This window comes from Nothobranchius furzeri, chromosome 9 (assembly GCF_043380555.1).
Source record: "Nothobranchius furzeri strain GRZ-AD chromosome 9, NfurGRZ-RIMD1, whole genome shotgun sequence".
Taxonomy (NCBI): Eukaryota; Metazoa; Chordata; class Actinopteri; order Cyprinodontiformes; family Nothobranchiidae; genus Nothobranchius; species Nothobranchius furzeri.
The window spans coordinates 57686601-57711746 of NC_091749.1; the positions used below are offsets into that span (position 1 = coordinate 57686601).

Consider the following 25146-nt stretch of genomic DNA (forward strand, 5'->3'; position numbering starts at 1 on the left):
ACAGAGGGGTCCCTTCTTACCTAGTTAGGATTTTGCACTTCTGGTACTCTCATCAACTAATGCAGGTAAAGTGGGGGACAGAAGTGTCTGAACCTTTCTCCGTATCAAATGGAGTCAGACAAGGTGGGATTCTGTCACCTGTCCTTTTTAACCTGTACCTTGACGAGTTGTCTGTTACTCTGAATGCTAGTAAGACTGGATGCTTGGTGGGTGACCGACTGGTAAATCATTTAATATATGCAGATGACCTAGTCCTCATGTCTCCCTATAGCGCAGGCCTGCAGCAGCTGCTCAGGGCATGTGCTAAGTATGGTGAGCAATATGACATCCTGTTTAACCCTAAAAAGAGTGTGGTTATGATTGCTGCTACTAAAGGGGACCTGAAGCTTAATTTTCCATCTTTTAACTTAACAAATCAGGTCCTGGAAGTGGTAAGCAAAGTAAAATATTTGGGGCACATTTTAAGAAGTGACCTCTGTGATGACGGGGACATTAAGAGGCAATGCGGTAAGCTGTACATGCAGGCTAACACTCTGGCACGTAACTTTGGCATGTGCTCAGATCCTGTTAAAGTGTCCCTCTTTCGTTCCTTTTGTACTCCTCTCTATACAGCCCACTTGTGGTGCAACTATAGTAAGGTAGTAATGAAGAAGCTTCAAGTGGCTTATCAGGATGCTTTTAGAATCCTCATGAAGCTCCCTAGATGGACTTCGGCAAGTCACATGTTTGTTACGAGTAACATCCCAACTTTTCATGCGCTTCTGAGGCTCTTCATGTACAAATTCATCTGCCGACTGAGTTTGTCAGCTAACGCGGTTGTTAGAGCTCTGTCATCTTTATCTTACAGTGACACGAGGTACTCCTCAGTCCTTTTTAAACATTGGAGCAACTGCCTATACGGTTTGTAATTAGAATGTGTTTGTATTTTATTTTTTTATTTATTTTTTATTTTTTTATTCTTGTTATGGACATATCCCTTGTCTGAAATAAAGTTTGATTGATTTAAGAATACATTGAATGTCAACGTGAATGAAAGGCATCCATTCAGCTTTTAGTGTCTAATGCAGGATTTTATGGACAGGCACCAAAACAGGAAATTTATAAATTGAGATTGATTTACTAAATCAGGTAAACCAAAATAAAATACTAATGTTTAAAGTCCAGAGGAGGGAGGAAGGCTTTATAACAGGGGTATTCAATTCCAGTCCTGGATGGCTGGTATCCAGCACGTTTTAGTTGTTTCCCTGCTCCAACCCACTTGAATCAGTGGTTGAATTACCTGTGCAGCAGCTCTGCAGAAGCCTGTTAAATATCTGCTGACTGAAATCAGGTGTGTTGAAACGGAGTTAAAACTAAAACGTGCTGGATACCGGCCCTCCAGGCCCAGAAGTAAATACCCCTGCTTTATAGGCACAGAGAACTCCCATCATGATCCTGGAGACGGCACAAGGAGATGACGACATGAGTGTGCCCTCCCAGATCACACCAACACCACCTGACCACACGGAGGCATGTGTCTGTAAGAAAGAAAAACAGGTGATGTATGAGTTCTAAACAAAAAGTACGAACAAAATCAATTTTACAGTTGTTTAACCTGCTGAGCATCGTCTCCCCAAAGAGCTGCACAAAGGTGCAACTGGCTCAGAACCAGGGTGCTCCGTTATGCAGGTGGTCACCTCCTGCTGACACCCGAGGATTACCTACAACAAAGGGAAAACTGATATCAATAAGGAAATAATTAAATCAGAGCTAAAAGTATAATTTTAGTGTGACGTTTGAGGTTGTGTGAAATAAATGCGGACATTATGATTTTCTCATTGTGGGGTCAGTACCTTGGGCGTTTCTCTGTAGCAACATTTTGTCTGGCTGACAATGAATTAGAAAATTCACCAGTTGAGGCGGAGTTAAACTATATTACTCCAGCTAAGCTAAATGTTGCTAAACCAGACACTAGTCACCAGACTACAGTTACTATAGATTTTATTAGATTTAATGAAGGCATCAGCTATGACATAGAAATTGGTGTGTGTTTATGTATGTCTTAGGTGTGACAGAAAAAGAAGAGGGTTCTAATTATTTCGATGCCAAACAAGCTTGTAAAATAAAAATGCTTGTGGTACATTACCTAGATCAGTGCTTCCCAACTATCTCTAACCAGTACCTCACAAAATATATCATTTTGTTTCATCTATTGTTTACATTTTGTGTCCCACTTCCTCAAGTGCGTATGTGACATCTGTTTCACTTTAGAGATGTAAAAGTGGTATCAAATGTACTGTTCATATTAGGTCTGAAACGATTCATCGAGTACCTCGAATAATTCGAGTACAAAAAAGCCTCGAGTCAAATTCTCTGCCTCGAGGCTTCGTTTATTTCGTGTTTAATTAATTCATGGCTTTGCAATCACCCGGGGTCATGTTTCTCCCAGACCGAAATAAGTGATGCACATACATACTGGATGGAGGGGGCATGGGAGTTTGCCCAACCAATCCACATGTGTTTTGTGGATTTGGAGAAGGCTTATGACCGTGTCCCCAGGGGCACCCTGTGGGGGACGCTCCAGGAGTATGGGGTGGGTGGCTTTCTGTTAAGGGCCATTCAGTCCCTTTACCAGAGGAGCGTGAGTTTGGTCCGCATAGCCGGTAGTAAGTCGGACCTGTTCCCAGTGAGGGTTGGACTCCGCCAGGGCTGCCCTTTGTCACCGGTTCTGTTCATCACTTTTATGGACAGAATTTCTAGACGCAGCCGTGGTGTGGAGTGTGTCGAGTTTGGTGGCAGGAGAATCTCGTCTCTGCTTTTTGCGGATGATGTGGTCCTCCTAGCTTCATCCAGCTCTGACCTTCAGCTCTTGCTGGGTAGGTTCGCGGCCGAATGTGAAGCGGCTGGGATGAGGATCAGCACCTCCAAATCTGAGACCATGGTTCTCGACCGGAAAAGGGTGGCTTGCCACCTCCGGGTCGGGGGAGAGGTCCTACCTCAAGTGGAGGAGTTTAAGTATCTCGGGGTCTTGTTCACGAGTGAGGGTAGGAGGGATCGGGAGATCGACAGGCGGATTGGTTCGGCGTCTGCAGTGATGCGGACGCTGAGCCGATCTGTCGTGGGGAAGAGGGAGCTGAGCCAGAAAGCCAGGCTCTCGATTTACCGGTCGATCTACGTCCCAATCCTCACCTATGGTCATGAGCTTTGGGTAATGACCGAAAGAACGAGATTGCGGATACAAGCGGCCGAAATTAGTTTCCTCCGTAGGGTGGCCGGGCTCAGCCTTAGAGATAGGGTGAGGAGCTCGGACATTCGGGAGGGACTCGGAGTAGAACCGCTGCTCCTCCGGATCGAAAGGAGCCAGTTGAGGTGGTTTGGGCATCTGGTCAGGATGCCTCCTGGACGCCTCCCCGGGGAGGTGTTTCGGGCATGTCCTGCCGGCAGAAGGCCCCCGGGTCGACCCAGGACACGTTGGAGAGGTTACATCTCCAATCTGGTCCGGGAACGCCTTGGGGTCCTGCCGGAGGAGCTGGTGGACAAGGCCGGGGAGAGGACGGCCTGGAGCTCCCTAGTTGGGATGCTGCCCCCGCGACCCGGACCCGGATAAGCGGAGGAAGACGAGACGAGAGACGAGACATACATACTGCACTGAATGCACACGCAAGTAGCGAATGTAACTTAACTTTCTCTTAAGCCATGGTGGACAACATGGACCCCGATGGAGTGCGAAAAAAACTGAAAATGTCAAAGGTGTGGGACCATTTTTCACGTTGTAAGGCGGAAAACGTAGCCCAGTGTAAGTACTGTAAAATGGATTTAGCCTACCACAACACCACATTCTCTGCTGCAGCACCTGACCAGGAAACATCCACATGTAAATGTCACTTCTGAAAGCGGACTCGGAGGTCCGCTATATATTCTGCGGACACTGTGCGACTTTTTCGTTTGTAGCACTCAGTTTCAGCTCACACTGTGCGTCTGGTAGCAACACGTCAGACCTAAAAATGTGCTAAAAATAGCAGTTTTTACACAACACGTCAGACTTTTTATTGTGTTGTTATTGACGTCTGTTGTCCCTCGGGATTGCTCCAGGAGGACACAGGTATTTATGAGAGTGGCGGAAGAAAACGAAAGAAAGTAAATAAATGTTTTGTGATCAGTATAATTTGACATAACTATGGCAAACATGCTTTCTCGACAATCCTTGTTATTGTGTGAGAAAAAACAAGTGTAGAAATTAAAACGGATGTGTTAATAGGGAAATAGCTGGCGAGCTATGTTAGAGCATGCACCTTGAGCGGTTCTGGTGCTGTTTGGGCCGCAGCCGCTCGCTGTGCTACTTCAACAGTTATCCTCCTAGTTTTTGTCTGGCTTGCAGGCTAGTAGATTCTCACACGAGGGGAAAATCGGCTCAGGTTGTATACTTATTTTTTGCACAGGCATTTGTTTACTGTGAAGTAAAGTTGAAGTGTTGATGTTTTGAAAACTAATTTTGAATAAAACTTGAAGAATAACTGGCAATTGCGTGCTCATTTTAAGAGGTCTTTCATATTTTATAACATGCTATTTGATATAATGGTTTACAAACACAAAAGGGTCATTTATTAGAGTACTCGATTAATCAATGAAAGATTCGACAGTACTCGATTATAAAAATATTCGATAGCTGCAGCCCTAGTCTAGTTATAGAAATGTAAGTTTATAACTCATATTTCAGATTCAAATGAGATTTTTCTTGACTGTTTATCTGTAATCTGACCTGCTTAAGGGGTTGTTGTTTATTTTGTTTTTTTCCCAGCAGGTGTATTTTATATAAATGATAAAACCAGTTTACCTTGAGGGATGTTAAAGTCTCCCAGTAAAGCACATGAAACACCAGATAAATCTGAAAGTCTAAACATGTCAGATGTTGGGCTGGGTTGCTTGTGGGTAGTTTTATTACCTGCTAGATCTGCTCTCTGGAAGACTAAAGTCAGCAAACACAGAGACTGCAGTGAAATGGTCCTACTCACTCGAGATGGAACTTATACTGAAGTCTGAAAGGTTCTAGCCTTAATAATAAAGCATTTTAAATGATGCACCTGAGCTGTAACTATGGTAACGAAAGATTCCATAGCTTTACCATAGTGACCGTCTATCATAGGTGACAGACAGCGTTCCATAGGGAGCCTAAGTCACACCCATCTACTTCCGGACCATGGGTCCCCAGAAAAACAAAAACAAAAAAAAAATGAATGCAAGTCAACGGGGCTAAAGACACTATTTTCTAATTCTGCTTGTTATGTGCCATGGATGTCCGTGAAGATGCATTTTATTACCACGAATGCGCTTATTTTCGAAAGGGGGGAGACGTTATTTTAAGTTTTGTGTAATAAGTCCAGGACTACAAATGCGCTTAATGAAAGTGACATCATCGAAGCAGACACGGAGAAAAACAGAAGGGAAAATGGCAGAGATTATGTGTGCAACGTGCCGATGTCGGATTTGTAGTCATGCTAACATCGAACTTTTACAAGCTGATAAATTTCAAAGTACGTGAGTGGCGTGATTGAAACACCCATCGTTGGATTATATTTAAGTTGAAGTACAGCATATGTGTGATCCATGGCGTAAGGCAAAGCGGATTAGAAAATGACTTGCATTCATGTTTTCGTTTTTCCGGAGACCCATGAGCCGACCGGGAAGAGAGGAGACCTAGGCTCCCTATTGTAGTGAGGTAGGAAGTACAGATAGTGGCTTTAAAAATTAGTGAACTAAAATTAAAAAGTAGACCTGAAGAAAATAAGTAAAGTACAAATAAAGAAAGCTTGAAATAGTATATTATATTCAATACTTCATTACTTTTAAAAAGATTAATTTTTTGTTTGCATTTTAAATTCTGTCATCCTGTCCCTCTAAACGTGATTTAAAGAGCAAGTCACCCCTAACAAGAAGCGTACTTCACTCCCACTTCATGTTTGAAAAATGCAACAAATGCTGTTGCCTAGCAGACTGAGAGGGTGGAGCCACTAACAAATATACACACTCATGAAATTGTGACATCATAATGTACCAGTTTACATCATAAAATACCTCTTAGCCAATAGCGGTGGCAGATTTAAATTCAAATGCAGTGCAGAGTTTTTACCTGACAACGGCACAACACTGACAGTTTCAGGCAGAAAATTTAAATTTTAACTAAAATGCACTAAAGTGCAAAACTATTGACTACTTGTGTCTGCAGCACGATTAGACACACATTTATATAGTTTATCAGAAAAAAATAGTTGATTTGGGGGTGACTTGCTCTTTAACATAAAAGGAGTCATCATCAGGTGTACCTCTTATGCATAATAATGATCGGATCACAGACCAGATGTTTGATGACGTAGAAATATATCAATAAAAAGATATCAGAACTTAAAGAAGATGATACAATCCTCTTCAGACAAATAGCAAACCGTTTGACATCAAAGAAATTTCTCTTTGGTCTTGATGCTCATATAGCAGTAAAGATTTTAAATATAAACCGAGAATTCAGTTTTCCTGGTAGTGTTTAATCAAAGAGTGTGACGACCCTCGTCCCCTCGGTCCTCCTCGTCATCCTTATCTGAGCTTGCTGTCCCCACCGCCGAGTTTTCAGCACCTGGGACAGTTCCTAGAGCAGCTCACTCTCCCTCCGTGGCAGTCCAGGACCTTGGAGAGAGGCAAGCCAGCAGCGAGAGCAGCTGAACTGAATCAGCCATCACGCGGACCTGGGAAGACTACAAAAGGAGATGCCAGCTTCCATGCAAGGAGGTCCAGAACTAGTCTGCGATCCTCCTGCGCCGGTGTACTAGTTTATTCTAGTTTGAGCTACTGCTAAGCCGTAGTCTATGCCCATTTTGGACTTGTTAGAAGTTTTCTTTTAGACGTTAACCGTTAATCCTGCTTGACTTTGTCTTTTTACAGAGCTAGACTCTGTTTTGAGTGCATTTCTCCCCGAGGACTTTAAAGCTGGGATCATTCTGATTTAGGTGTTTTCGTTAGAATAGCTGTGGACCTTTAGTTAGATTATCTTTGATTTAGAGAAGGATTCTTTAGTTATCTTTAGCCTTCAAGAGGACTCCCTTTGTTAATAAACCCTTTTAACTTGTACTCTCTTCACCTCGTTATAAGCACCGTCACACCTATCTGCCTATTTTCACTGTTTGTCCCCTCATCTCCTGGACGGCCAGGAGGGGACGTAACAAAGAGCAATGTGACAAAAACTATAAGTTACTTAGAAGTTAAATACGTACATAAAGATAACCTGCAGTTGAGCCTCTTGACTATTCTGTTTGATAAATCAAGCCAAATGACTCTTCTATTAGCTGATGGATCCATTTTTAAATGTAAACAAGTCAAAATAGTGTGTTCACTTAATGTTATTAAAGTTATAACTATTCGCTGATGAAAAAGTGGCATTTATTTATATTTCTGTCAAACTGGTGCAGAAATAAAGATAAGTCCCTTCTCCAGACACCACTACTGTACACGGCAGATAGCATGTAGCTAAATTTATAGAAATGTACGTTCATATTTCAGATTCAAATTAGTTTCATCTTGACTGTTTATCTGTAATCTGACCTGCTTAGGGGTTGTTGTTTATTTAGTTTTTTTTCCAGCAGGTGTATTTTATATAAATGATAAAGCCAGTTTACCTTGAGGGATGTTAAAGTCTCCCAGTAAAGCACAGGAAACACTTCAGATAAAACTGAAAGTCTAAACATGTCAGATGTTGGGCTGGGTTGTTTGTGGGTAGTTTTATTACCTGCTAGATCTGCTCTCTGGAAGACTAAAGTCAGCAAACACAGACCGCAGAGAAAAGGTCCTACTCACTCGAGATGGAACTTATACTGAAGTCTGAAAGGTTCTAGCCTTAATAATAAAGCATTTTAAATGATGCACCTGAGCTGTAACTATGGTAACGAAAGATTCCATAGCTTTACCATAGTGACCGTCTATCATAGGTGACAGACAGCGTTCCATAGGGAGCCTAAATCACACCCATCTACTTCCGGACCATGGGTCCCCAGAAAAAAAAATGAATGCAAGTCAACGGGGCTAAAGACACTATTTTCTAATTCTGCTTGTTATGTGCCATGAAGTTCACATATGATGTCCGTGAAGATGCATTTTAATACCACGAATGTGCTTATTTTCGAAAGGGGGGGGAGACGTTATTTTAAGTTTTGTGTAATAAGTCCAGGACTACAAATGCGCTTTATGAAAGTGACATCATCGAAGCAGACACGGAGAAAAACAGAAGGGAAAATGGCAGATATTATGTGGTGACGTCATATGTGCAACGTGCCGATGTCGGATTTGTAGTCATGCTAACATCAAACTTTTACAAGCTGATACATTTCAAAGTACGTGAGTGGCGTGATTGAAACACCCATCGTTGGATTACATTTAAATTGAAGTACAGCATATGTGTGATCCAGGACGTAAGACAAAGCGGATTAGAAAATAACGTTTTTAGCCCCGTTGACTTGCATTCATGTTTTCGTTTTTCCGGAGACCCATGAGCCGACCGGGAAGAGAGGAGACCTAGGCTCCCTATTGTAGTGAAGTAGGAAGTACAGATAGTGGCTTTAAAAATTAGTGAACTAAAATTAAAAAGTAGACCTGAAGAAAATAAGTAAAGTACAAATAAAGAAAGCTTGAAATAGTATATTATATTCAATACTCCATTACTTTTTAAAAGATTTATTTTTTGTTTGCATTTTAAATTCTGTCATCCTGTCCCTCTAAACGTGATTTAACATAAAAGGAGTCATCATCAGGTGTACCTCTAATGCATAATAATGATCGGATCACAGACCAGATGTTTGATGACGTAGAAATATATTAATAAAAAGATATCAGAACTTAAAGAAGATGATACAATCCTCTTCAGACAAATAGCAAACCGTTTGACATCAAAGAAATTTCTCTTTGGTCTTGATGCTCATATAGCAGTAGATTTTAAATAGAAACCGAGAATTCAGTTTTCCTGGTAGAGTTTAATCAAAGAGTGTGACGACCCTCGTCCCCTCGGTCCTCCTCGTCATCCTTTTCTGAGCTTGCTGTCCCCACCGCCGAGTTTTCAGCACCTGGGACAGTTCCTAGAGCAGCTCACTCTCCCTCCGTGGCAGTCCAGGACCTTGGAGAGAGGCAAGCCAGCAGCGAGAGCAGCTGAACTGAATCAGCCATCACGCGGACCTGGGAAGACTACAAAAGGAGATGCCAGCTTCCATGCGAGGAGGTCCAGAACTAGTCTGCGATCCTCCTGCGCCGGTGTACTAGTTTATTCTAGTTTGAGCTACTGCTAAGCCGTAGTCTATGCCCATTTTGGACTTGTTAGAAGTTTTCTTTTAGACGTTAACCGTTAATCCTGCTTGACTTTGTCTTTTTTACAGAGCTAGACTCTGTTTTGAGTGCATTTCTCCCCGAGGACTTTAAAGCTGGGATCATTCTGATTTAGGTGTTTTCGTTAGAATAGCTGTGGACCTTTAGTTAGATTATCTTTGATTTAGAGAAGGATTCTTTAGTTATCTTTAGCCTTTAAGAGGACTCCCTTTGTTAATAAACCCTTTTAACTTGTACTCTCTTCACCTCGTTATCTGCACCGTCACACCTATCTGCCTATTTTCACTGTTTGTCCCCTCATCTCCTGGACGGCCAGGAGGGGACGTAACAAAGAGCAATGTGACAAAAACTATAAGTTACTTAGAAGTTAAATACGTACATAAAGATAACCTGCAGTTGAGCCTCTTGACTTTTCTGTTTGATAAATCAAGCCAAATGACTCTTCTATTAGCTGATGGATCCATTTTTAAATGTAAACAAGTCAAAATAGTTTGTTCACTTAATGTTATTAAAGTTATAACATATTCACTGATGAAAAAGTGGCATTTATTTATATTTCTGTCAAACTGGTGCAGAAATAAAGATCAGTCCCTTCTTACTGTACATGGCAGATAGCATGTAGGTCTAGTTATAGAAATGTACGTTTATAACTCATATTTCAGATTCAAATTAGTTTTATCTTGACTATCAATAATCTGACCTGCTTAAGGGGTTGTTGTTTATTTAGTTTTTTTTCCAGCAGGTGTATTTTATATAAATGATAAAACCAGTTTACCTTGAGGGATGTTAAAGTCTCCCAGTAAAGCACAGGAAACACTTCAGATAAAAATGACATTCTAAACATGTCAGATGTTGGGCTGGGTTGTTTGTGGGTAGTTTTATTACCTGCTAGTGCTGCTCTCTGGAAGACTAAAGTCAGCAAACACAGACCGCAGAGAAAAAGTCCTACTCATTTGAGATGCAACTTATACTGAAGTCTGAAACGTTCTAGCCTTAATAATAAAGCATTTTAAATGATGCACCTGAGCTGTAACTATGGTAACGCAAGATTCCATAGCTTCTTTTTTTAACACCATGTCCTGTCTGGCTGTGAAGCAAACAGAATTGATGTGTGAATGCTGGTAACAAGCCTTAAAGATTTACTCTCAGGTGGAGCATCAAAGCATCTGCTTTTAATGTCACGCCTGATACTTAAAACTTTATTGTTGTTGTTTTTGAATGCTTTGTAATTCCGACCAGACACGGAGTCAGAGGTGAAAGAGAAAGGAAAAGACAAAAGGTGGGGAGATGGGGGGAAGGGGGGGATTCCACAAAAATAAACAACAATTAACAAGAGTCTGCTTCTAGACCTGCAGAAAGAGAAAGAATAGAAAAAAGGGACACAACAATAAATCAGGAGCAAGCTATCATTGCGTCAACCCGATGATGAAATATAAAATCAACATTGTTTAACTGAACAATCACACGATAATAAATCATAATGCATTTAGTGGCAACGACAGCCTTAAGACATGTGTTGAACGTGCTCAAGCCCATACTTTTGAGAGCACCATGTGAGCACCTGTGTGTGTGCACGTGCTTGTTTATGTAAGGTTTATCTATAGGAGCGTCCAATAGAGAGTGTGAGGGACCACAGATCCGCCCCCCCAAAGATGCATAGGAGACGGGGGGAGCTCCAAGTCCCAGAGATCCGGGCGCTGCCCCAGAACACAGGAACCCCAAGGAGACTGCAACCAGAAAGGCCCCCGCCCCCCTCAAGAGGCACAGAGGATTGCCCCGGGGGGGCACAACCAGCAGCCGGCAGAGTCCCGGGAGATATCAGCGGCAAGCCCACAGGCCCGCCCGCAGCCTCCCACCCCCTAGCCGGCCGAGCCCGGGACCCAGCAACCCGGGACCCAGGGGCGACCACCCCCGCCGGGGACCCAGCAGAGCCCAGGGACCCAGACCCCACCAGGCAGCCACCGGGACTGATCAGGCAGGCGCCAAAGATCTTAAACCCCCTCACCCAGGAGCCACTAACACTCAGACAGACCAAGACACCACACCCCACACCAGGTGTGGCAGGGGGAGGGGAGACGAAGATCTATATCATAAAAAGAAGTCCCAGGAGAAGAGAGGAGTCAAAGTCCCCACCTGACATATACACTCATACACAAACACAGTCACACACTCCCTCCCTCATGCTCACACATGCACACACAACCAAAGACTTACAAAAATGCACGCCGGACACCCACTCATGCTCCCCATACACACCCTATTCACTCTGGTCCTGGTACTGCTACACATTGGGTACAACCATCACCGGTTACCAGAGTTTGGCCCTTTCTGCTGGGGTGCTGATGAGCAGACTCCCCCACCCATCGCTGAGCACAGCAACCCACCACCCCAGACCCCAACCAGATGGCCAGATCTCCCTCCTAGCCTCCAGCCCCAGGAAGCCAAGCAACGACAGAGGTGTGCTAAGACCCCTAGTCTCCCTCCGCCTGCTCCAATATGGTGTTGTGTGTTGATGAGGTGTATTCCATGGCTGTGGTGAGCGGGCAGTGCGGGCATTGTCTGGCCTATGCCAGCTGATGCCACCACACCACCCCACTTGCACCCACAGCCCTCGGTGTCTAAGTGCAGTTTAAAACTGGATGTGGGCACCTGCACTCGGGAGGAGGCTGAGAAATCCCCCTGCCAAGTGCCGTTGAATGTGCTCACTCCCAAGGCCCTAAGTGTGTGTTTGCGTGGAATGTCTTCGGTGGAAGTGTATAAGGTGCAAATAAAATTGGGGGGCAGGTTGCCACAGGAATGCAGAAATGGGGTCCATACCCGCACTCCCTGACTTGTCCACCCTCCAAGGTCCTATGTGCATGTTTGTGTGATGATGTGAGGGAGCTGGAGGAGAAAAATATGCGGGGATGGGGAGGAATGGCTGGTTGGGCTTAGCCCTCCAGGGAGCCAGCTCCCCTACTGGACCCAATAGGCACCTCTGTTGTCAAATTGCCACCCAGGGCATGGAGACCCCAGCCCATCCTGCTAGGGCCCAAAGCAGCAACATTGCAGAGCCTCACAGAGTCCGAGGGCACCAACCCAGCCCCACCCCAGCAGAATATCTATGCCCAACCCTGCATTTGCACAACTTCCAGAATATATAAGACATAGGGCATCCAGGTAAGGTTGGATCCTCCCCCTCCTGGACCTCCCCCTCCCCTGTGATGAAGAGCAGAGGAGCCAAGGTCTACCCGAGGCCCCTAAACCCGGGCCAGGCACTGCTGCATGTGCCTTCCTTCCTCCCGGCAGCACACATGTCAGGACTCGACCCCTAAGGCCCCGCCCAGATCCCCACGCGGGGCCGGCCACCCCCACACCCCGAGCCCCCAGGCCCCCACCCAGACCCGCCCAGGGGCAATGCAGCTGCCAGGCAGTGACCCACGCCCGCCGCCAAGACCTCCAAGGGGCCCCACTCACAACCACCAGTAGTCCACCCCCTGAGACAACCCAAGCACCTCCAGAGGGGGGCACCAGCCCCCCAGTTCCAGACCGCCCCGTGAACCCACCTCCAGGGAACATCTGGATACGCCAAACTCAGACCCTCCACCCCCCCACCCACATCATCCCGCAATATTGACAATATCAATGGTCCCCCATCATTGCTAAGTGATGGAACCAATCAAATGAGTCCAGAGAGATTGATTTTAAGTGGAAGCAGAGGCTAAATCAATTGTAATATGATCTAACAAAAGATTTCTATACTGGTCAATGCAGAGAATATCTATTTTTCCAATTCAAGAGGATAGTTTTCTTAGCGATGCATATGGCAGTCAGAACTACGTGAACCAAAGATGTTTCAATCAGGACATCGTCCAGGTTTCTCTGTAAACAAAGAGAGGGGGAAGTTGGGATATGACATTTCAGACATTTTGACAGATCCTCACATACTCTACCCCAAAATTCCTGGACAGGTGGACAGGACCACAGCACGTGAATGTAATTGTTAGGAATGTTGTTTGTGCAGTATGTACATGTGTCAGATGATACAAACCCCATCTTGAACATCCGATGACCTGTATAGTGTACTCTGTGTAGAATTTTGTACTGAATTAATTGTAAATTGGGGTGTCTGATCATTTTAAAAGTTTTTTAACAAGTTTGGGACCAGAAGTTCTGGTCAAAGATAACTTATAGATCCACCTCCCATTTTTCAATAGGGATTGCAATTTTATCGTCTATTTTGGACAGTGTCTTATATACTTTAGACAGTAGTTTGGGGGGTTTGAGATTATAGAAGTCTAATACCCTTGGTGGTGTTTGTAATTCTATTTTATTGAGCTTAAATTTTTGTTTGACTACAGATTTAATTTGGTGATATTCTAAAATGCTATTCTTATCCATTCCAAATTGGGAGACTATTCGATTAAATGGGATGAAGTCCAATCCTTCATATATGTGTTCCAGGTATAGGATTCCTTTATTTTTCCAGTCCGGAAGGTTCATCATTTGGTTATTTTGCAAAATGTCAGGATTATTCCAGATAGGTGTGCATCTGCATGGTACTATTGAAGACTCTGTCATTTTTAGATACTCCCACCATGCTGTCAGAGAGGTGCTGATATTAATACTTTTGACGCTTTCATGTTTTCTTATGCTTGAGCTAATAAATGGTAAGTCTGAAAGCTCTATCGTATTGCAAAGTGTCTGTTCTATATCTAACCAGGACTCAACTAGTGGGTTATCTTGCAATCATCTTGGTATATTTTCCAGCCTGTTGGCTACGAAATAATAATAAAAGTTGGGTAAATCCAGTCCTCCTCTGTCTTTGGTCTTCTGAAGCATTTTTAAGCTAATTCGTGGAGGTTTATCCTGCCAAAGGAATTTAGTAATTGAATACAGTGGGTGGGGTTGGGTGGGGTTGAGCTGAGCATGCCCTGACGGCCGATCACCGGATACACGGCAGCGTTTGAAGCTGATGGCAGCTCGTTAGCAAACATCCACAAACAATTAAGACACATTTTTGCCTAAATTATCTTATGACAATGCAAAAAATAATCTGGTAAATATAACTCACTCAATCTGGAGGTAAGTGAAGAAAATTTAGAAAGTTTACAAAACTATATTGACGGAGTCTTTGAGTTTTTCGTCATGGGTCCGAAGAAATCAGCAGCTGAGCCTGAAACACCTGGGACCAAGAGGAGCCGTCCTCAGGACTCGCCTGAGGCCTCATCTCCCCGTAAGGACATATTAGAATTATTAGATTCTATAGATAAACGACTGCTGGGATTTGAGGGACGACTTCATCTGCTTGAGGTTCTACACCAGGAGTTTCAGAACCTCCGAACATCTCTGGAGTTTAGTCAGGAGCAGGTTGAGCGGCTCGCTGCTGAGAACGCGTCTCTGCAGGAGTCCGTTTCTTCCCTGGAAGAGGGAATGACGTGGATCACCCAGGACAACAAGACTCTGAAGGAGACTGTTTTGGCCCTTCAGGCCCGTAGCATGAGGGACAATTTGGTGTTCGCAGGCCTGCCGGAGCAGACGGGAGGGGCAGAGAACTGCGGGCATACAATCAAGAACTTTCTCCAGACCCAAATGAAGATACCCGAAGAAACAGTAAAAAACATCCCCTTTCACCGGGTACATTGCCTTGGAGCTAAAAGAGTGGACAGCAGAAGACTTTGTCCCATCGTGGCTAAATTTGAACATTTTAAGCAGAAGGATCTTGTTAAAAGTCACGGAAGAGAGCTCAAAGGAAAAGACTTCAGCGTAAATGACCAGTTCCCTAAGGAAATCCTGGATCGGTGTTGAGTCCTCTTTCCGCTGCTCAAAAAGTTTATCCAGGATGGGAAAAGAGCTGTCATCTCGGTGGATACGCTTTACGCGGACAATAAACTTTACAAGGAGCGAGGAGTGACTGACTGGCTGTATTAGCCCAACATCAGGTCAGACAATTATTGTTCTTATTAGGATTCACTGGGTTTGATCACGTCAGGATTAAACAGCTGCTAAATCCGTACTCTAGATGATGAGATCACCTGTTCATCACCATCTCACACCCCTATCACCTTTTCTTTTTAGTTCTTTCTTCTTTTTTAACCTGTATCTGTATTTTCCTTTCCTCTTTACCTGCTTCTGTACCTTTACACCTGTATGGCACAACCACACAACTTTCCAACACTGCGTCAGACTAAGCACACACGTACACACACGTACACGCACACACACACACACAGACACACACACAGACACACACACACACACACACACACACACACACACACACACACACACACACACACACACACACACACACACACACACAAATATACATATTAAATCCACAGCACAATATCATAATTTATGCGTCAAATAATACAACCACAAACACTGTTGGATCTTTATTATTATTATTATTATTATTATTATTATTATATTTACTTTTTTGTTATTTATTAACATACTATTTTATACATTTAGTTACTTATTCCATCTTATTCACATGAAGGTGTCATATTTTAGCTACTCACACACACACACATCTATGGGTGCACTAAAGTTTGTCTCATGGAACGTTCATGGAGCTGGCTCCATAGAGAAAAGAATAAAGATTTTTGATCAGCTAAAGAGAGTGCAAGTAGACTTAATATTATTACAAGAGACTCATAGATCTGCCACATCTGCAGATGAATTTAAAACACCTGAGTTTCCCAGCATGTTCTCTGCCTGCTATAACTCTAGGCAAAGAGGTGTAGCAATTTTAATACACAAAAACATCAATTTCACAGTATTGGACACAGTCTCTAATCCAGAGGGTAGATTTATAATGTTAAAAATATCTGTACAGAACCAAAGCTTATGTATTGTCAGCATATACTGTCCAAATATTGATGACCCTTCATTCTTTCCTAATTTTTTCTCTGTACTCTCCAAACACCTGGACTGTCCACTTATACTTGGAGGCGATTTTAACTTTTTGGATGAACTCTTTAACAGTGTTGGGAGTAACGCAGTACAAAAGTAATTAATTACTGTAATGCATTGCTTTTTGCTGTAATGCGGTAATGTAAGGCATTACAGGGAAAGAAAATGGTAATATTTACTCGGTACAATTGTCAGTAACGCGGTAATTATAATGCATTTTTAAACCCAGAATCAAGATGTGGGCTTCCTAAAAATTACAATTGTGGAAAGCCCAAAATAAAGATCCAGTATCCACATATACGACGTCATTTATGAACTCAGCTTTGCGGGCATTCTATGAGCAGGGAGAGAGGACGCAGCGGTAACGGCTCAAACACTCCAGCTGTGTCCTGCGCGCGGCCGCTGTTATATTCACAAAATCGCTCCACCAAAACAAAGTCATTCACTTGCGATCGTTCATATCAGCCCATATTCTCTGTACTTTCTGTACTTGTCTGACGTGCTTTGCCTCAGCTGAGTTCATAATCTGTGCGCCGGTGATTTCAACTCATTGCTGCTGGAGCGCAGCGCATATTAAGCTTTTTTGCGTTCGGTAGATCCCTTTGGCTGATTAGTTAGAAAGTATGAAATCTAGGAAACAGTTTTTCTGGAAGACGGAGAAAACATGCAGCATGCAGGAAGGTTAGAGCGAGAAAGGGCAGGAAATTATTGAAATAAAATAAAAAATAAAAAAACAAAGTGCTTGAAAAGAAAAAAGTAGGTAGATTTATCCCCAATACACATTTTTACCAGTGAAAAGCAATAATATATAAGCATTTAATATTTATACATGTGATAGAATCAGATCACCCCAGAAGTCAGTCCCACATCCAGGGCCGTATCAAGGAATTTGTGGACCAAGGCAATATAGGCTTGGAGCCCCACCACCTCACTTTCTGCTCAGTTAATATAAGATGGCAGCATGCTGAGAGTACAGATTGTTGTTGCTTTTATTTAATAAACAATCATTTTAAAGCACTGTTATTATCTGACTGTTTTTAACAGCAATCCTAGCTCAGACACTGCATCACCTTCCTCTGGATCTGTCATGAGTTCACTGAGCATCGCATGACCTAATTCATATTGAAATTGTTTTGGTGAAAGTAACTTAAAGTAATGCAAAAGTAGTGTAATGCCTTACATTTTAAAATCAGTAATATTGTAATGTAATCAATTACATTAAAATGAGGGTAACAAGTAATAAATAATGCATTACAGTTTTGAAGTAACTTGCCCAACACTGTTCAGGAGTTAGAAGAAATCATTAAGTCTTTAGAGGCGTCCACAGAAGAAGAGTTACTGAGCAAATTAAGTAAAGCTAAATTAGAACTTCATGGAATTATTGACAAAAAGTCACAATTTTTAGCACAAAGACTATGAATAGAAAACTTTGAACATAGTAATAAATCATGTAAATTGTTAGCTAGCCAGTTAAAAAATTAATAAAGAGAATACTACCATATCTGCTGTTAAAGACTCAACCGGGAATATAGTTTATGACCCTGAAAGAATAAACAACACTTTCAGAGACTTTTACCAAACTTTGTACTCACCACAGATAAACCCATCAGATAATGAGATCAATGAGTTCCTTGACAGGATAACACTTCCTAAATTATCAGACAGCCAAGTTACAGTCCTGGACTCGCCACTAACATCAGCGGAGCTCCAGGAAGCCCTTAAATCCATGACTAATAGGAAAGCTCCAGGTCCAGACAAAAACGCCTCGAGTCAAATTCTCTGCCTCGAGGCTTCGTTTAATTCGTGTTTAATTAATTCATGGCTTTGCAATCGCCTGGGGTCATGTTTCTCCTGGACCGAAATAAGTGATGCACATACATACTGCACTGAATGCACACGCGAGTAGCAAATGTAACTTCACTTTCTCTTAAGCCATGGCGGACGACGTGGACCCCGGTGGAGTGCGAAAAAGAACAGAAAATGTCAAAGGTGTGGGACCATTTTTCACTTCGTAAGGCGGAAAACGTAGTCCAGTGTAAATACTGTAAAATGGATTTAGCCTACCACAACACCACATCCTCCGTGCTGCAGCACCTGACCAGGAAACATCCACATGTAAATGTCACTTCTGCAAGCAGACTGGGAGGTCCGCTATATATTCTGCGGACACTGTGCGACTTTTTCGTTTGTAGCACTCATTTTCAGCTCACACTGTGCGTCTGGTAGCAACACATCGGACCTAAAAATGTGCTAAAATAGCAGTTTTTACACAACACGTCAGACTTTTTATTGTGTTGTTATTGACGTCTGTTGTCCCTCGGGATTGCTCCAGGAGGACACAGGTATTTATGAGAGTGGCGGAAGAAAACGAAAGAAAGTAAATAAATGTTTTGTGATCAGTATAATTTGACATAACTACGGCAAACATGCTTTCTCTACAATTATTGTTATTGTGTGAGAAAAAACAAGTGTAGAAATTAAAACGGACGTTTTAATAGGGAAATAGCTGGCGAGCTATGTTAGAGCATGCACCTTGAGCGGTTCTGGTGCTGTTTGGGCCGCAGCCACTCACTGTGCTACTTCAACAGTTATCCTCCTAGTTTCTGTCTGGCTTGCAGGCTAGTAGATTCTCACACGAGGGGAAAATCGGCTCAGGTTGTATACTTATTTTTTGCACAGGCATTTGTTTACTGTGAAGTAAAGTTGAAGTGCTGAAGTTTTGAAAAATAATTTTGAATAAAACTTGAAGAATAACTGGCAATTGCGTGGTCATTTTAAGAGGTCTTTCATATTTAATAACATGCTATTTGATATAATGGTTTACAAACACAAAATGGTCATTTATTAGAGTACTCGATTAATTGATAAAATATTTGATAGAGTACTCGATTACAAAAATATTCGATAGCTGCAGCCCTAGTTCATACAAACTTAAGTAATAAAAACATCAGATATGGATCTGATTTAGGGTGACAGAAAGCACTCTGAATCTGATTTGTCCTGTTCTGACAAACAAATATCAGATCTGTATACTGGGAAGAAATTTATTTTCAAACATACTCACTTAGATAATTATTCAGCCAGAGTTACATCATATAATCCATTCGTTTGACTGAAAAAGGAGCAGGCAGAACTATGAACTTGTTTAGCCCGTCCAAGTAACATGGAATAAAAAATACATGTATCTGTATGTAAATGTAGTTTAAATGTCTTCCCACAATAGCTCATGTAGATTCTGTCTGAGTTATACCACAAAAATCCTGCAGTTCCACTAAAAGAGTATTTAGCTGCAAAACAGCCTGTTAGCTCAGCTGTCTGCTGCTTCCTCTGTATCAAGTTAGCTGTACACACGTTAGCTCCAGAATAGAGGTGCGAATCTTCACTTGTCTCCCCATTCGCTTCGATTATGATTATTGGGTCAACGATTCAATTTGATTCGATTCGATATCCCGATGCATCACGATTATTTCATATTGATTTGTTTTCATCGATAAATAGAAGATGTAATTGCTTTTTATTTTATTTTTTTTATCAAAAACATAATTGACACTACCTGCCATCCCTCAAAAGCTCTCCATTCACAACAGGTTAGGACAAAACATTTTAAACATTGAAGAAGATTTAACAAAGTAAAACAATTTGTTTCCTCGTTCAACACCACGCCTCAGGCTGAGAAAACATGCTTTGCAAAAACTCACAAAATCTAAAAAAGTACTGAAAACCTATAGGACACTTAATATGCGGTAATAATAAAATACATAATTGGTTCATATATGAATGTTTAATGTCTCTGAGCAGCTTTAGTCAAATATTTATGCCACAGTTCAAGGCTGTAAGAAATAACACCAAATGAAATGTTTGACTTAGTTTGTTATTTTATTTGAACCGAGTGGTTCATTTCTGAAATGTTGGAGAATGAATCAAGTTCTTTTTGATGCAGAACATAATAAAACATAACACTAAACTTCCAATAATATTTAAAATGTGTGTTTTATTTTTTCTGATAAAAACACCATCAGAAGGCTGTGGCCTGGATTAGGATTAAATTACCCAGCTGATGGATCTCTTTCACTAACCAGCTAACTACAAAACTTTCCACTAACCTGTCCTGTGGGACCCTCACCATGTAACCTTCATGTCCATGCTGTCTCTGGAGGAGCAGATAGGAAATTAGACCTCCTGTAACCTAAAATGAACCAAAGCTTCCTCCCAGTTTCTCTTTAAGCTGAATTCAACATCAGTTTATCATCATGAAACAAAAGAATAAAGTGGAACAAAAACTTTATCTTCTATTTCTCTCTCCTTTTAACTTTTCCGTGTCCCTTAATAAAAGAGACAGACGATCACGCTGCAGCCACCATCATTGACCACGCCCCCTCCCCAAGACCGGATCTCCCAGCATCACAACATTCGGTCTGACTGAGCGCTTCAAGGAGAAATAACAATTAAATTATGAAAATAATAATGCGTGTTTGGAGGAGCGTCCTCCGATCTTCTCCCTTGTGTGAGCAGACAGTCTCTCTCTCTCTCTCAGTTGCTGTGCGAGCGAGCGGAGCACACATGACAACCCGCTCAATTAACATAATTCACGGCCCAAATCCAACAGAACCGGTCGGGCTGATTCGGTTCCGGTTCAGTCTCAGGTTACAACTCTAGCGCTCAGCCCTGCAGTACCACATTAAGGCAGAGCCACTTTGTAATTGTGGAGGACACTCACTCTGACAGATTTGGATGCTGCGCTGGTGCCGCCGTTAAAAAACAAAAACTACATTCCACTATAATCGATTATGGCGTACGCTTCTACGATGCAGAATCGTTATGTCCGCATCCTGATGTATCGATTATTTGATTATTTTCCTCAGCTCTGCTCCAGTAGCTGCAAAGTCTCTGATGTTCCACAGATTCCTAAAAAATTAGCAAACTTATTAACATAAACTGCAATAATTAATTCCATGAAACCAGCAATGAATATGTTAAGATGAGTTTTTAATACGTCTCTCTGGGGCAATAGATCATTGTCCTAAGGCTAGCACAATGTCTTGCTTGGCAGCTAGCTAGTAAGCTAACGTTTGGTTAAAACCAACTTAAAAAGTGACTTAACTTACAGATTAACTAAGAAAATATAAAATATATTATCAATACTCACTTTAGATCCTCAGTAGACACCACAGACAGCAGAAATAACGTGTCTGGGGCTCAAAATTCATGTTGTTGACCGAGGTAGGGAAAAAAAGTCTTGGAGGCTACATCACTTCCGGGTCACTGAACTGTCACTCAAGAGAAACCACTGTCCTATGGGAGAGGACTTCTCAGAAGTCCCACCCACCCAAAAGGGTTGTGTCAGAATTGCAACCAAAAACTCAGGGATTGCAAAGGAGAAAGCCAGACAGTGTAAGTGCACATCTGGTAGTGAGAACAAAGCTCTGAGCAGCGAGAATGAAACAAAGGAAACTGATAACGTAGAGCCAAACAGAAAAAGGAAACATACTTTGTTACTCAATTTAAGAAGTTGATTCAGATAGTAAGTTTTACTTTTGAAACATATTTTTTCCTTAAGTCATTATTTTTGTTCCGTCAATTTCTTAATTTTTGTTTGACCATCAAAGTGTTTTTCTTGATCATTTTAAGAATCTGATTTAGATAGTGTTTTTCTTTTGAAACTATTTTTTTCTCTCAATGTCTTATAATTTGTTTGATCTCCAAAGTGTTTTTCTTGATCGTATTGGCACAAATCTAATTCCTTAGTTACTGCAGCAGCACGTCTTGCTCGTGTAAGCTTCTGCTTGGCCCTTCCCACCAGAGACGCGTAGCAGCAGGGGAGCAGCTGTCACCAACAGAGCACGAAGTCACACGAGTGACTTCGTCAGTAAAGACAACAACAAGCAGGAGAAAACTACAACATGGCTCCAAAAGGCTTGTGTTTTATGTTCTGTCCATTTTGTAATTGCCAATACGGACCTGGAAAACAAAAGAGACCGCTAGCTAGGTGATGACTTCTCACGGGGCCGCACAGTTAGTAACTTTTTTTTAAAGTAAAGCAACCGGAAGGCAGTACGTTTCTTTATTCTGAAAATCTCAGGAAGCTTTGCTCCGTTTCCGTGTCCGATTTCCTGTCTTTCCATCCCCAAAAATATCGAACTTGACCCGTTTCAGAGGCGTAGCACATAGAAAATAGAACCGGCGCGTAAGGGCCGTGACATGCTATGGAAAGCCAGAACCGCCAAAATACGCCACTTTCGCGGCCGACTCGCCTGCTGACGGCTCCGGTGGAAAAGGGTCTGTTGACCACAGCGGTTCCTATCAGCAGTTATGACATGCTGCTGCAGTAACGTGCTGCTGACGGCTCCTGTGGAAAGGAGGGGTGAGTCTGAACCAATGTTTGATGTGTTATTTTGGGGGGAGAAAAATTATATGTGGTTGTGTTCGTGTAGGATTGATTGATTGATTGATTGATTGATTGATTGTCGATTGGTTAATTGGTTGGTTGGTTGGTTGGTTGGTTGGTTGGTTGGTTGGTTGGTTAGTTGGTTGGTTGGTTGGTTGGTTGGTTGGTTGGTTGGTTAGTTTGTTGGTTGGTTGGTTGGTTGGTTGGTTGGTTGGTTGGTTCTTGAAGTGGATCTTGAGAGAAAATGTATATTTTTTCATGTGATAAATTGGACCAATTTTTAAATCTTAACTTAAATAGGAACAAATTTGTTTGCATCCAGATTCAGACCCAATCTTTGCCCATGCAGATTTGATTGAGGACCCTGATCTGAATATGACCAGCAACTGTTTGCCTCATAGGATTTAATTGGAGGTGTTGCTGGAGAAAGAGGTGACAGGGTTCCTGTTACATGCTTTCTGGTCCCAGAACAACCAGAGCAAGATATTTGTCTGCATTCTGAACACAAAGTCAAGCTTGTTTTTGTCCTGCTGGGAAAGAGCCCCGAAGCAGACTCAGAATTCACTGGAGAGGTTACACACCACTTCTACCTGAGAAAAAACATCAGATCCCACAGGAGGAGCTGGAGTGTCTCCAGGCAGAGGAATTGATGAACAACTGTGGCAAGAGAGTAATTTACATGTAACTCATGATTACAGGCCTCTGGCATTTCCTCAAGGCTTGAAAATCTGACTTTCTAAGCTTTGAAACTCTCTCTTTGCTGTAAAATTTAGCACATTCTTAAAAAAATAATAATACATGGACTCCGACATATTTAATCTTAAAAGAGTGGAACAGTTTACATTGATCTCAGTTTTGAATGAGCCTGTCTTTGCTTGGATCACACACACACACACACACACACACACACACACACACACACACACACACACACACACAGACACACACACAATGTGTCAAAGAAAACGATTTCCACTCGATGGATTTCTTACAGAGTGATCCAATTTTATGATGGCCAGTCTCTGATGAGTAATTAAAAGCAGAATTCAGTGATTCTTTGAGATGCTGAAAGTCTTACCATTGTATTAACAGCTCTTTTATAACATTTTCCAAGGAATCCAACTTAGAGAAGAGTGTGAAAGCTGCATTCTCAGACAGCCTCATTCATCACCCTCTGCAGTTCTATCTCTTTGTGTCAAGGATAGTCATTTGACTGCCCATCAGTGACAAAAAAGATTTATTTTAACTATTTGACATACAGAACATATTTGTGTGTGAAATCCTCAGAAATAAGAAAAGGAACATAGTCAACTGTCACAGTGGAAATACAAAATATGTTTGGCTAAAAACATTGACATGTATAGGTTCATGTCTGCCTTAGCAAAAGAATTTATGGCTATTTTCACAAAACATACGTCATTTATTGAAGAATTTTTTATTTCTTTCTGTCATGACAGCATGCTCAGGGAGTGCACACTTCACCCTATTTAATTTGAAAGAGTGCTCTTCATTAGCATCAAACCAAATTTGTCTTTTATTTGTGTTTTACTTCTCCCTGGGTTGCCACCTTACCGTGGTGGAGGGGTTTGAGTGTCCCAATGATCCTAGGAGCTAAGTTGTCTGAGAATTTATGCCTCTGGTAGGGTCACCCATGGCAAACAGGTCCTAGGTGAGGGATCAGACAAAGAACAGCCCAAAGACCTCTTATGATGAATAAAATAAATGGAAACCATGCTCCCTCGCCTGGACGTAGTTTCACAGGGGCCCCTCTCTAAGCCAGGCCTGGAGGTGGGGCATGTTGGCGAGCGTCTGGTGGCTGGGCTTTCACTCATGGAGCCCGGCCGGGCACAGCCCAAAGAAGAAACGTGGGTCCCCTTTCCCATGGGCTCACCACTCCTGGGAGGGGCCAAAGGGGTCAAGTGCAGTGTGTGACAGGTGGTAGACCTTGGCGGTCTGATTCTCGGCTACAGAAGCTGGCTCTTGGCACATGGAATGTCACCTCGCTGGTGGGGAAGGAGCCTGAGTTTGTGTGTGAGGTTGAGAGGTTCCAACTAGATATAGTCGGACTCACCTTGACACACGGCTCTGGCTCGAGAACCAGTTTCCTTGAGAGGGGTTGGACACTCTACCACTCTGGAGTTGCTCCCACTGAGAGGCGCCAAGCAGGGGTGGGCGAGAGGGGCGGAGCTGTCAACTGACCACTACCTGGTGGTGAGTTAGCTTAGATGGTGGGGGAGGATGCTGGTCAGACCAGACAGGCCCAAATGTATCGCGAGGGTCTGCTGGGAACGTCTGGCAGAGTCTCCTGTCAAAAGGAGCTTCAATTCCCACCTCCGACAGAAATTCCAAAATGTTCCTGGGGAGGTGGGGGACATTGAGTCTTGAATGGACCCTGTTCCGTGCCTCCATTGTTGAGGTGGCTGACCGAAGCTGTGGTCGCTGGATCGTCGGTGCCTGTCGTGGTGGCAACCCCCGAACCCGCTGGTGGACACCGGCGGTTAGGAATGTGGTCAAGCTGAAGAAAGAGT

At 42.7% G+C, this 25146-nt stretch overlaps 1 long non-coding RNA gene across 1 annotated transcript; it reads right to left on the reverse strand.

Moving 5' to 3' along the window:
• Positions 1 to 1304: 1304 nt before the first annotated feature.
• Positions 1305 to 21497, reverse strand: LOC139071686 (uncharacterized). Its single transcript, XR_011521525.1, has 3 exons — positions 21380 to 21497; positions 1595 to 1700; positions 1305 to 1517 (listed from the first exon to the last, which is right to left on the reverse strand). It is a non-coding gene; the product is annotated as an uncharacterized lncRNA (long non-coding RNA).
• Between the last annotated feature and the right edge of the window lie 3649 nt (positions 21498 to 25146).